This window comes from Branchiostoma lanceolatum, chromosome 3 (genome assembly GCF_035083965.1).
Source record: "Branchiostoma lanceolatum isolate klBraLanc5 chromosome 3, klBraLanc5.hap2, whole genome shotgun sequence".
Lineage (NCBI taxonomy): Eukaryota > Metazoa > Chordata > Leptocardii > Amphioxiformes > Branchiostomatidae > Branchiostoma > Branchiostoma lanceolatum.
The window spans coordinates 31,849,673-31,863,467 of NC_089724.1; the positions used below are offsets into that span (position 1 = coordinate 31,849,673).

General features: G+C 44.8%; 1 long non-coding RNA gene across 2 annotated transcripts; it reads left to right on the plus strand.

Annotated features, from left to right (window-relative positions):
* Positions 1-880: 880 nt before the first annotated feature.
* LOC136431431 (uncharacterized) lies at positions 881-11,141 on the plus strand. Of its 2 annotated transcripts, XR_010755061.1 has the most exons (3): positions 881-3,432; positions 3,675-4,040; positions 4,207-11,141. It is a non-coding gene; the product is annotated as an uncharacterized lncRNA (long non-coding RNA). The 2 variants fall into 2 exon arrangements; XR_010755060.1 differs by lacking the exon at positions 881-3,432 and having other exon boundaries at positions 3,440-4,040.
* Positions 11,142-13,795: the final 2,654 nt, after the last annotated feature.

The following is a 13,795-nucleotide window of genomic DNA, read 5'->3' on the forward strand; positions in this document are numbered from 1 at the left end:
CATCTTTGTAAAGTTAAGGCAACCTTGCACCTTAAGAGAGTGGCCTTATGAATGAACCATTTGCACCTTAAGAGAGTGCAGTAGATGCATCTTTATAAAGTTTAGGCAACCTTGCACCTTAAGAGAGTGGCCTTGTGAATGAACCTTTAGCACATTAAGAGAGTGCAGCAGATGCATCCTTTAAAGTTAAGAGAGTGGATGTACCTTTGTGAATGATCCTTCTGCACCTTTAGAGAGTGCAGTAGATGCATCTTTGTAAAGTTAAGGTAGCCTTGCACCTTAAGAGAGTGGATGTGCCTTTGTGAATGAACCTTTGCACCTTAGGAGAGTGCAGCAGATGCATCTTTGTAAAGTTAAGGCAACCTTGCACCTTAAGAGAGTGGCCTTATGAATGAACCATTTGCACCTTAAGAGAGTGCAGTAGATGCATCTTTATAAAGTTTAGGCAACCTTGCACCTTAAGAGAGTGGCCTTGTGAATGAACCTTTAGCACATTAAGAGAGTGCAGCAGATGCATCCTTTAAAGTTAAGAGAGTGGATGTACCTTTGTGAATGATCCTTCTGCACCTTTAGAGAGTGCAGTAGATGCATCTTTGTAAAGTTAAGGCAGCCTTGCACCTTAAGAGAGTGGATGTGCCTTTGTGAATGAACCTTTGCACCTTAGGAGAGTGCAGCAGATGCATCTTTGTAAAGTTAAGGCAACCTTGCACCTTAAGAGAGTGGCCTTATGAATGAACCATTTGCACCTTAAGAGAGTGCAGTAGATGCATCTTTATAAAGTTTAGGCAACCTTGCACCTTAAGAGAGTGGCCTTGTGAATGAACCTTTAGCACATTAAGAGAGTGCAGCAGATGCATCTTTATAAAGTTAAGAGAGTGGATATACCTTTGTGAATGATCCTTCTGCACCTTTAGAGAGTGCAGTAGATGCATCTTTGTAAAGTTAAGGCACCCAATTATAGTGGATGCGCCTTTGTAATTGAACCTATTTGCATGCTTTTCTTTTTATCTTCATGAAAAATGGAGATATAGTTTTGGTTGTTTCTGTGTGTGTCTATCTGTGTGTGTCTGTGCATGTTTTCGTGTTTCTGGATTTCTGTAGTCATCATGATTCAAGAGCCTCTTGATGGATTACAATGATATCTGATATTTGGGCAACTTCAGTTTCTTTATCTTTTGATTTGATTTTTTTGTGGCACGTATGGCACGTAACTTTTTTTTGTGAATAAGGACGTGCTATTGCCTGCTTTGTATTTACTCTTTATTTTCTTTCTCTGAACAGATTGTTTTGTAATAATGCTTGCTTTTGTTTTTCTGAACAGGGACATGCTATTGGTCGCTTTGGATGCTTTGTATTTACTCCTGCTTTTCTTTTTCTGAACAGAAAATTGATATTGACTGTTGTATTAATGGTTTTGTTTTTCTGAACAGAGACATGCTTTTTGCTGCTTTGTATAAATGCTTGCTTTTCTTTTTCTGCAGAGATAAGTGCTATTGTCTGTATTGTATTTTTCCTTCTTAACAGGGAATTGCTATTTGCTGTTATATATTTATCATTGCCTTTGTTTTGAAGAGACATGCTGTTGGCTGCTTTGTTTTTACTCTTGCTTTTCTTTTTCCTAACAGGGACATGATATTTGCTGGTTTTTATTTACTCTTGCTTTTCTTTTTCTGAACACACATGCTATTAATTGCTTTGTATTTATTCTTGCTTCTCTTTTTCTGCAGACACATACTATTTGCTCCTTTGTATGTATGTATGATGACCTCTAAAGAGAGATATAACATTGGCTACATTGTATTTTTATTTACTTTTCTCCCTCCAAAAAGAGACATGTGAAAGGTATCCATGTTGACTTTGCTTTCTTAGACCAGAGACCTTCTATTTGTTGCTTTGTACTTTAGTGACTTTTCTCCCTCTAAACAGAGACATGCTATTGGCTGCTTTGTACTTCATTATCAAGATAGAGACGGTGTGTAGCTTCAAATTTTCACTAACCTTTTACTATAAAACATAAGTGGTATTTAGCCCTATTTTTATCAGATACAGAGGTGTATGGCTGCTTTTAATTTGAGACTTTTTTCTTTCTTCTTCAGGTGATTGAAGGTGGGGGTTAGGGGGCTCTGGGTAGTGATTGCTTAGCAGCTGCACTCTTGAACCCTTAAGAGTGACTAAGCTCACTGTTCCTCCTGCTCCACTCTTCACCATAGGGTGTGTAGCATGCTGGTTTCTCCCATCCCCTAAAGCCTCTCACGTTCTGGCTCCTCGTGCCAACCTTCAGCTAGTCGGCCAAACGACGTGAGGGGGTGGTGTTGACACAACACTACCAGATAGAGAGCGAGAAGTCACTGGTTTTGGTGCAGGCTGTCCCAAAAGGTGCTAGCAAGGGCAGGATTCTCACCAGGATGAACCACCAAGAGCATGACACAGCTCAGAGAGGAGATGGAAACCATCAGGTCATACTGCCCATGACATACTTTACATGCAACAGCACACAATCCATGACCAAACCACTTAGGTCACAGTGAAAATTGGCAAAATAGCGTATCTATACTAGTATGCTAGAGGAGTTTGCCGGTAAGAGTAGTACAACTCTATAGGTCACAAACTGTACACCTCTGGTCGGCGAACTCTTCCTGCGTACTATTCAGTCTATCTGGCCAATTTTCTACTAACTTTCCTGCGCGATGATTGGCTCAGCCATAATGAAGTTAAATAACTTCTATATAAGGCAAGGGCAGCCTGGTTACAGGTTAGTGCAGTGAACGGACCCTTCCGCGACGCATGGTCGAGCGGCGCGGAGCTTGGACTCGATACGATACGGAACTGGAAGACCGAAGCAAGATACTCGACATGTGATAGGAGCACAAGTTAAGAACAAGGGTTTGCGGTATCACTCTATGGTTAGAGGTGACGAAGGTTGGGGCAATTTTATGGTTTATTTACCGGTTGTTGGTCAATTTCCGCTGTTTAGCCGTAATGTTGGACGCCGGGTGTGGAAGTTGTCGGTCGGTATGCAAGTTGCAATGGCACGTGCACAGCCTAGCGTCTGTACGATATGTCGGGCGGTCTTCCTTCATAGAGTCGACCCTGGGTCGAGGCATTGCGTGTTGTTGGCGTGAATCTGGAGGCAAAAGTTGCGTTTTTGTCGCCGGGTTCTCTATTAAGCTTGAATTTTGTTAGTTGGCTCAGGTGCTGACCATTATAGCAGGAGTCCGGGCACCGAGGCTTCCAGTACCGCCAGTTCGAGAAAGGCCATGACGGAAGCATCCACCACTTCTCGAGCGGCACGGACGGAACGCTCTAGACGGAGTGCGGGTGCAGCGGACGGGGAGAGAGGTCTGCGGGCGAGGGAAGAAGGACATTAGTGGAGTGAGTGGAGAGAGTGGAGACTTTGTGCAGAATGGGTAACGAAGATTGGGCAGAACGAAGGTTGGGCGTAATAAGGTCTTTTTTATTTGTTTTCCTGATCGATTTGATTATTGGTATTGTGATTTTAGTCGAATGGTCTGTTGTCTGTAAGTATGCAAGTTACCACGTGCACGGCTGTACGATATGTCGGGGCGGTCTTCCTTCATAGAGTTGTCGTGTTACGGGCTGTTGGCGTGAATCCGGAGACGAGTGATACGTCCTTTTGGTGGCCGGGTTGGTTGTTAATTTTGACATGTTGTTAGATGTCTCAGGTGCCAACCATGCCGGCAGGGCAAGGAAGACCGAGTCGGACAGGAGCAGCTCATGGTAACCAGGGAAACCAGGCAGGTCCAGCTCCGGCCGGAGCAGCACATCAGAGAAGGCAGGCGGGAGGACAGGCGGCACCTCCGGGAGCAGGTCCTGCGGCGGCGCCGGGGGTAATTGCGGCATCGGCGGTGGCCGCTCCGGCTCCGACACCGGCACGGGCTCCGGTGCAGGGGAATCAAGACGGTAGCAAGGCAGAGACCCGGGCATCAGCAGCACTGTCGGAAGCATTGAGAATTCTGAAGGCTAGGGGAGAACAAAGTGTGATTTTTTATGGCATGCGTGCGTTACAGGAGGCAGCAAAGGTTAGTTTTATTTTATTGGTTGTTGTTATGCCGGGTTACGTTGTGTATTGTATTTCAGTCGGAAGGTTGGAATTATGATGTCGAAGGAGTTTGTTGGTTGGTAAAATGAACACGTGCATGTATAGTTCGTTTTGACTAAGATCTGGTATTGTCTCTGAATGTACAGGTTCCAGTCGAAGCACCAAAGAACGTCGGAGGAGTTAGGCAACAGTACGATAGTTTTACCGCCGACGTGGTTTACCCAGCCCGGGGATTGAGCTGAGTGCCGGGCTCTGTAGACGCCATGATGCGGGCCGTCAGGGGTAGCTGTACCAGTGAACGCCGAGCAAGGAGATCTCCGACAGCAATGGCGACAGGGCCAGAGTAGTTTTAGTACCGGAAGGGATTGCGCAAATATTGTTTCACCAGTATTGTTCTCTTGTTTTTACCGGTTAAATAGTTTCATATTTAGATTTGATTGTTTGCTCTCGTTTCTTACCGTATAACGACCGTGTAAGTAAGGTATCCTGTACACGTGTGTGAATTTCAATTCGTATGGTAATTAGCGATTTTGATTACAGGTGTAGCTTGCCGGCAGTGCTCGATAAGCAGGCTTTAGCCGTTGTAGGAACTTTCACGTGTATTTCAATGGTCTTTTGTATTATGTGTTGTTTGGGCTCTGCTCGCATGGTCTTCTGTAACATGTGTTGTTTGAATATGGTTCAGACCCATACACGAGCGGGACAGACATGTTGTCGTGTGATATTTGTTTTAATTAATTATGGGATGGGCCCATTGTTGTGTGGAATTGAATGATGTAAATATGGGACGGGCCCATTGTCTGGTGAGTGGTGATTTGTGGTGTCTAAATATGGGACAGACATGTTGTATTGTGTGATTTGTGCTAATTAATTATGGGAAAGGCCCATTGTTGTGTGGAATTGAATGATTTAAATATGGGACAGGCCCATTGTCTGGTGAATGATGATTTGTGGTGTCTAAATATGGGACAGACATGTTGCCTTGTGTGATTTGTGCTAACCAATTATGGGATAGGCCCATTGTTGTGTGGAATTGAATGATTTAAATATGGGACGGGCCCATTGGTGTGAATGGTGATTTGTGTTGTCTAAATATGGGACAGACATGTTGTCTTGTGTGATTTGTGTTAATCAATTATGGGATAGGCCAATTGTGTGTGGAATTGAATGATTTAGATATGGGACAGGCCCATTGTCTGGTGTGAATGGTGATTTGTGTTGTCTGAATATGGGACAAACCTGTTGTCTTGTGTGATTTGTGTTAAGTAATTATGGGATAGGCCCATTGTTGTGTGGAATTGAATGATTTAAATATGGGACGGGCCCATTGGTGTGAATGGTGATTTGTGGTGTCTAAATATGGGACAAACCTGTTGTCTTGTGTGATTTGTGTTAAGTAATTATGGGATAGGCCCATTGTTGTGTGGAATTGAATGATTTGAATATGGGACAGGCCCATTGGTGTGAATGGTGATTTTTGTTGTCTAAATATGGGACAGACAGGTTGTAGTGTGATATTTGTTTTGATTAATTATGGGATAGGCCCATTGTTGTGTGAAATTGAATGATTTAAATATGGGACAGGCCCATTGGTGTGAATGGTGATTTGTGGTGTCTAAATATGGGACAGACATGTGGTCTGGTGTGATTTGTGTTAATCAATTATGGGATAGGCCCATTGTTGTGTGTTATTTGAGTGATTTGAATATGGGACAGGCCCGGTGTCTGGTGTGAAGGGTGATTTGGATTATCGGAATATAGGACAGGCCCATCGTCTTGGGTGATAGGTGTTATTTTATATGGGACAGGCCCGTCGTCTTCTGAGATTTGGGCTAATTAATTAAGGGTTAGGCCCATTGTCGTGTGTAATCTAAGTGATTTGAATATGGAACAGGCTCATTGGTCTCGAGTATTCTGTGTCATTTGAATTCTGCCCTGCGCTGGATTCTTTCAATCTTATTGTTTAGCTTGGTTGCTGGTCCTGGGTGCCAAACTGGTGCTGCATGTTCCACTAACGGGCTGATGTAGCAGGTTTAAACCGCGACCATGTCATCAGCAGGTACGCGGAAGTGCTTGAGTTTGCGGAGAAGCATAAGCGTTGATTTGATTTTTACACAGGGAGTCTTCAACTTAAACTTCAACTTAAACTACCCCCAGATAACCCCGCTAGGGGCAAAGTAGGGGGGGGGGAGGTCCCAGGCTAAGGCGGGCAGGCCTCCAGCCTGGCGCGGAAAGACTCAACGGTGGGAGCCGTAACAACCGCGCCAGGCAGGGCGTTCTACTCGGGTATGGTGCGGGGGAAGTATGAATATTTGTAAGAGTCTGTTCGGGCGTAAAGTGGTTGAAATTTGAGCGTGTGGCTTCCCCGGGTGCGCCCCTGAGCTGGTTTCAGTAGACTATCTGTATTAATATTGATGTGGTTATTAACTAGCTTATAGAAAAGGTGAGGCGGGCGTTCCTCCTCCTTTCAGAGAGAAGGGTCCACTGCAGGTCATTGAGCATTTGTGTCACGCTGCTAGTCTGCCGGTAGTCATTCAGAGTCACTCGGGCGGCCCTGCGCTGGACGGCCTCCACCGCCTGTATCCCTTTGGTGGTGTACGGGTCCCAGACGGTGGCACTATATTCCAAGTGGGGCCGCACCAGCGCTTTGTAACAAGTGGCCTTGACCCTAGATGGACAATGGGTCAAATTGCGCCGAATGACCCCTAGTACTCTGCCGGCTTTGCTAGTGGCGTAGTTGATATGGGTGTCCCACCGCAGATCGTCGGACAGTTTTACTCCAAGATAGGGGTGGGACTTGACACCGGTGAGGGCTTCTCCACTTAGGGAGTACTGGCTTTTTACGGGTGATATGGAGGATGGGGCATTTAGAGGGATTGAACGACATAAGCCAGCGATTTTGCCAATCTGTTAGCGCGTCAAGATCAGACTGTAGACCTTGTGCGTCAGAAGGCGTGCTGATAGTTCGATAAATCAAGCAATCGTCGGCAAATAATCGAACGTGTGAATCTACGGAGCTGGGGAGGTCGTTAATATACAGTAGAAAGAGCAAAGGGCCTAACACTGTACCCTGAGGGACTCCAGAGGTGACCCTGACAGCTTTAGATGTTCCGCCGTCAAAGACAACCCTCTGGGTTCTCTCTGTTAGGAGTCAATGTGGGTATCTCATTTCAAGTCCGCTTGTAGGTGTAATCCTAAAACCTTCATAACCTTCACGTGTTGGAGCTCGATGTTGTTGATAGAGAGTGGTGGGGGTATGAACAATGTTCTAGAAAAGTGAACATGCTGGACTTTGCATTTACGAGGGTGCAACACCATATGACTCTCACATGACCAGGTCTCAAGTTCTGACAAGGCTTGTTGAGGGTTAGATGGCATGAAGGTTGGGGTTTCTTGCTTCAAGTAAGTTAATGTCATCCACAAACTTCCACCGCTTTGCGAAGGCAGTGGTTACGGCACTGTTGATGTATGCTATGAATATCAAAGGTCCAAGAAGAGTACCCTGAGGTAGACCACAGGGGATGGTGATACTCTCGGAGAGGGCTCCATGGTACCGTGGGGCTTGGTGTCTATTCAGGAGGAAATCAACTATCCAGCGAGTGGGAGAGGGTCTCAAGCCGAGCTTTGATAAGTAAACGTTGAATGGCGATGTTATGGCTAACACGGTTGAACGCCTTGCTAAAATCCGTTGCTACCAGAAAGCGCAAGGTGTTTGACCTATCCGTGGATTTAAAAAGTCCGTTTGTCAGATCTAAAAAAGGCAGTGGTTTGTAGATCTACCCTTCAAGCATCTAAACTGCCTTGCATCAATTAGGGGGAGTATATCAGGTGTAGCCCACCGGGCAATGCAAACTTTCCGCGACTTTACCCAAGAGTGATGTAAGGGAGATAGAGCGGATTTCATTGATGGAAGGTGACTTTGTTTTGGGAATGGGGACGACAACTGCGGACTTCCACTCTTCAGGAAACTAGCCTTGTCTGAGTGAGGTGTTGAGAAGGTCAGTGAGTGTGCCGCTCAACTCGTATGCAAATTCTTTAATGATTTTGCCCGGAATAAAGTCAGGTCCAGCTGCCTTACGGGTGTTCACGCACAGAAGCTTCCGATATGCCTATTCAGGGATTGACTGATGGTGGCGGAGGGGATGGTAAGTAGAAGGGAAGCGTTGGTGGTTCCAGTGGCGACAGGGAGGTGGTCACAGTGGACTGGTTACGATATATTGCATTGGCTATGCCAACGGTATCACTGGGGGCTAGATCAGTGACGTGGATGACAGGTTCTGATCTTCTTGAGGTAGCCAAAGATTTGATTTGTTGGCGCCACCGAGCTGGGTCTTTTTTTCTTCGTGGATCTAACCACTGTGCCGGCTGCCGTGATCGCACGCTGGACTTTATTCCTGAATGGTTTCCAGGACGTGTCGTCGTGATTGTGGAATGCCTGTTGACGTTGAAAGATCAGTTTATTGACGAGAGGTGGGACCAAGGCTTGTCTTGTTTATGAAGGCAAACATGTTTTAATAGGAAAAATCGGAAAAAGTGGTTCAGTTGGGCTGGCAGGGTGGTACACAGTGCTCGGAACATGTCCACTGACTTGAGGTGTGGGCAGCGAACACTTCGGACCAATCGTGGGAGGTAATCCATTGCCCCAAACAGCGAAGGTCGGAATCACGAATGGGGCGACAGGTTCGTTTGATTAACTTATTGTTCACGCAAGCAGGTTTGGATTGTAGTATAACTACATTGTGGTCACTTGCAGCTAGTGGCTCGGAGATAAGTGGAGCTGAGTAATGCGTATTAAGGTTGGTAATAAGAAAGTCGAGGGTAGCTTGGCCTCTTGTGGGGCCATTTATAAGTTGTCTAAGGTCGTGGGTTTTTCACAGCTTGTTAACATCCACGTGGTTAAGGTCACCACCGATGATCACTCCTGCGTCTGGGTGACTCACATAAAGGGAGTCCACGGCGTCCACCAAATGTTCGATGAGCTGGTCACTAGGTAGGCAGTTCGGGAGGTGAGTATGCTGCACAGACTGCGAGGTACGGGACACTACGCGGGAGTCGATGAGGTCGGAGTTTAACTCAAATGCATTCAAGTTCGTTTGGGACGTGCAAATCGAGGACAATGGTTCGAAGATTGTCTCTGACGTAGATAGCCACTCCCCCGCCCGAACGGCGTTCGCGTGGGCGGGAGAAAGTTACATAGCCCTGGATATCTGTCATCTCTCGAGGGGATGACGCCTTAAACCATGTCTCCGATACCAGTGGATACCAGTTTGAGAAATACATAGACGTCGCTCAAACTCGTCAAGCTCGTTGCATAAGGATCTCGCGTTGCACAACAACAAGGATGGTAACGGATGGGTTTTTCTCTTCGTTGGTTCGGGATGACGGTCAGTTTGGTCAGCAATTACTCCAGACTCGAGGATCCGCGTCAGGGTACGGGCGATACGTGGTTGTCATGAGAACGTGCGCAGACCAATGTTGATAAACACGGAGCGATGGAATTCGTCCGCCGTATTACATATCAATGGGACGGGCTGATCACGTTGAGTCGACTGGAGGGAGGCTTCACCATAGAGTGATTTGCATGTGAATACGGCACATAAGTTATTTTCTAAGGGTCTGTTACCGAAAACAGTGGAAATCTTACGTGCGTGCCGTTTCCCTGCTCTTGACCCTCTGGCTCTGCTCTTGAATCTCCCGATTCCCAAACGCACATGAGTGGTTCTTTAGTTCAGGTCCAGACGGTAGGGTCTTTAGGTAGGGTAAGTAATGTAACAACAGCAGCTACCTAATTTTATTTTCGAACTAGTCCGTCGGGACCGCGGATCATACTGTTTTGGGGGGCTGGCTGCAATCAGGTGAAGTGGAGGTCTCTCTTCTGTTGGCGCAACCGCGACGAAGGCGATGATGGCAACGGCACGTCTCCACAGCGGGTGGGATTTTGGACACAAAAGATTGAGAACGTTGAAGAGTATAGCGAATCAGATTGGGAGTTATGAATTTATTAGAAAATGAGATTGGGAATCTTTATTGACGGGGAAATGAAGAAATGTTAAACAGATAAGATTGGGGATGGAGGAGAATGAGATTGGGGATAGAGGAGAATGAGATTGGGGATGAAGGAGAATGAGATTGGGAGATGGGGAAGTGGGGAGAGCTTAAAGATATAATGTATAGCAAAGCAGTAGAAAAGGGTGGTTAGGAGCGCGACTTCAGGCACTTCCCCATAGCTTCATATGGATGAGCCGATCATTGCGCAGAAAGAATAGGTAACTAACTTTCCTGCGCGATGATTGGCTCAGCCATAATGAAGTTAAATAACTTCTATATAAGGCAAGGGCAGCCTGGTTACAGGTTAGTGCAGTGAACGGACTCATCCGCGTAGCCTGGTCGAGCGGTAGGATCCATTTAGGATTGAAGATTGAGGGTGGACAGGTAAAGGGTCTTCGAAGAAGCCAAAGAACACCCGCCCACCCACCCCGCCCACTTGTCTATACTGACTGCAAAATCAGTAGTATTGGTGGATCACCGCGCGACTTCAGGCACTTCCCCATAGCTTCATATGGATGAGCCGATCATTGCGCAGAAAGAATAGGTAACTGTTTTTCAAGCGCCTGAGTAGCCTGGTAGAGGCTACTTTAGTCAGTCCATGGGTTACAAAGTACCTTATCAAATACAGAAGTTGGAACGTACAGTACTGATGCTTAGCTAAGTTAGTAGATAAAGAATTCTGATCTTAATTAAATTAAGAAGAGTGGTAGTCAAGCAGGTCAGATAAGAAGCAAATAACCTTTATCAGTTACCAGTCCAAGTCTTTTAGATGATTGCTGTTGTTAGTTACATGTGTAGCAACATATGTTACAATATCAGTGTAACACCAATGTACATGTGAAGATTCAAGTCTGTACATGAAAACAATGAGCTCTGTATTTGACATCTAAGACATTTGCATATTTGCATTGTATTTGACTCCTAACTGGTAATACTGTGTAATATCTCAGTCACAATAAGATATTTCTGATGTCAATACATCTCATCTGGGCAAAAGAAAGTATTAAATAAAATTCCACATTCTCTGCCACAACTTTTTCCAACCGTCTTTTATTTGTGTATCATTTATGATTAGACAATTTCCTGTAATAGCCATGACAGTCAAGGATGTGTCTGAAGATTACAATTGGTATGTAGGCATGGCAAGTGTTAGATATATGTATGATGCGCGATAACTGCAATTATTAACTGTATATGTAAAGAGAAACTCAAACCCAGGCAGCAATGTTGCATTTCTTCATGGACTATTTGATAAATCCCCCCAAAATGATTGTATTGGGAACCTCACATTGAGCAACAGTTACATAATAAAACAGCAATATTCTGAGAAATTCGACAACAGCACCCTCAAAAAGATGTTTAGACATCAAGATGTGAAGTTTTAACGTTATTTGGCTACCTTTGAAGAATAATGATGACAAAATGTGAAGATCGCCGCAACCTGTCAAGGACGTGTAACCCTCGCGGGACGTGGAACAGTATAGCCTCTACCAGGCTCTGCGGGTTTCTGGGAAAGTAGTAGAAATTGGCCAAATAGTGAGCCAATTGCGACCCACCTATTGACCTCTCTTTTGTTAAATTTCTGCTATTTTCCCAGCGGTAAGCGGATCCTGGCAGAGGCTAGGAACAGTAGACGATAAGTCGTGTGTGTTTGTCACATTTGCCTAACTAGTCGATATGTGGGGCAGTCCTGTACACATCCAATTTAATTAGGTGTGGAGTGAACGAGGTGCTAATTAGGCCCCCGTGGAGTTAATCCTCGACCGCTTTTTAGCGTTCGATTGCTGCTTTCAGAAGTCGATAGCTGTTGCAAAAATTCGATGCTGTTTTGAAAACACGATTGCTACTTCAGAAGTCGATTGCTGTTACAAAAACTCGATTGCTACTTCATACTGACGATTGTTTCAACAAATCGATTGCTGTTTTAAAATGCGACTCGATGTAGGCACTCGGTTTCGGTGCAAAGTTGCTGCGATATGTAAAGGTAGCGATGTCGGTTGCGTCGTTTCGTTAGCGACCGTCGCGGACATCGCATGCCAAATCGCGGTCGATATCCAAACGAAACGATGGCAATGACATCGACTTGACTTTTGACCTATCGTCGTGCAGCCTTGTTATCGAACCCAAAAAAAGACTAGTAAGGCCGCCTACTTTACATTAGCCAGTTCGGCAACAAGGCTGCACGACGATGTGTCAAAAGTAGAGTCGATGTCATTGCCATCGTATCGTTTGGATATCGACCGCGATTTGGTCGTCGTTAACGACCTCGCAATCGAGTTCTGAAATCGCAATCGAGTTTAAAATAGCAATCGAGTTGTTAAAACGTCAATCGATTTTAAAGCAGCAGTCGAATTTTTAAAACAGCAATCGAGTTTTAAAAAAAAGCAGTCGATTCAAAACAGCAATCGAGTTTTTCAAAACAGCGATCGAGTTTTTCAAAACAGCAATCGAGTTTTTCAAAACAGCAGTCGATTTTAAAACACCCATCGATTTTTAAAACAACCAAATCCTAGGATTCACTCCACGGGGGCCTAATTAACACCTCGTTCACTTCACACCATCTTAACACCTGATAAAATGGGTTAGGCCCGAAACGGACGGACGGACACACATACATACACACATACACACACCACACACATACATACACATACATACAAACACACGCACAGTCACACACACACATACACACACACACACGCACAGTAATACATACACACACAAATACACCCATACACACAAAAAACACGCACAAACACAAAAACACACACACAAAGAGACTCACAAAGACACACACACAGTAACACATACACACACAGACACACAGACACACAAACACACACACACACACAGCCTAGATGTCAGTCCACAGGACAATAACTTAGGAATGCCTAAACAGATTGAGGTATTTTTTATAGTAAAACATCCAAAACTTACTCTCTCAAGAGCTATCTTTCACTAAAAACCATGACCACAGCATGTTCAGAACACAATATTTCACAAGTTCCGCTGTAATACAATAAGAAGTTGCTAGGGGGCCCAAAATCTAATCACTCTAAGGTCTCACAAAGACCTGTTCACCTATCATATACAAATTATAGAATAATGAATAAAGCAAATTAAGTCAAAACAATCAAATATGAAAACAATTGGTCCAGGCATTCTTAGGTTATTGTGTGTGTGTCTGTGTGTGTATGTGTGTGTATGTATGTATGTATGTGTGTGTGTCCGTCCGTCCATTTCGGGCCTAACCCATTTTATCAGGTGTTAAGATGGTGTGAAGTGAACGAGGTGTTAATTAGGCCCCCGTGGAGTGAATCCTAGGATTTGGTTGTTGTTTTAAAAATCGATGGGTGTTTTAAAAATCGATGGGTGTTTTAAAAGCGACTGCTATTTTGAAAAACTCGATTGCTGTTTTGAAAAACTGAACTGCTGTTTTGAAACTGAAACTCGACTGCTGTTTTAAATCGACTGCTGTTTTGAAAAACTCGATTGCTGTTTTAAAAATTTGACTGTTTTAAAATCGATTGACGTTTTAACAACTCGATTACTGTTTTAAACTTGATCGCGATTTCAGAACTCGATTGCGAGGCCGTTAACGACGGCCAAATCGCGGTCGATATCTATACGAAACGATGGCAATGACATCGACTCTACTTTTGACACATCGTCGTGCAGCCTTGTTAT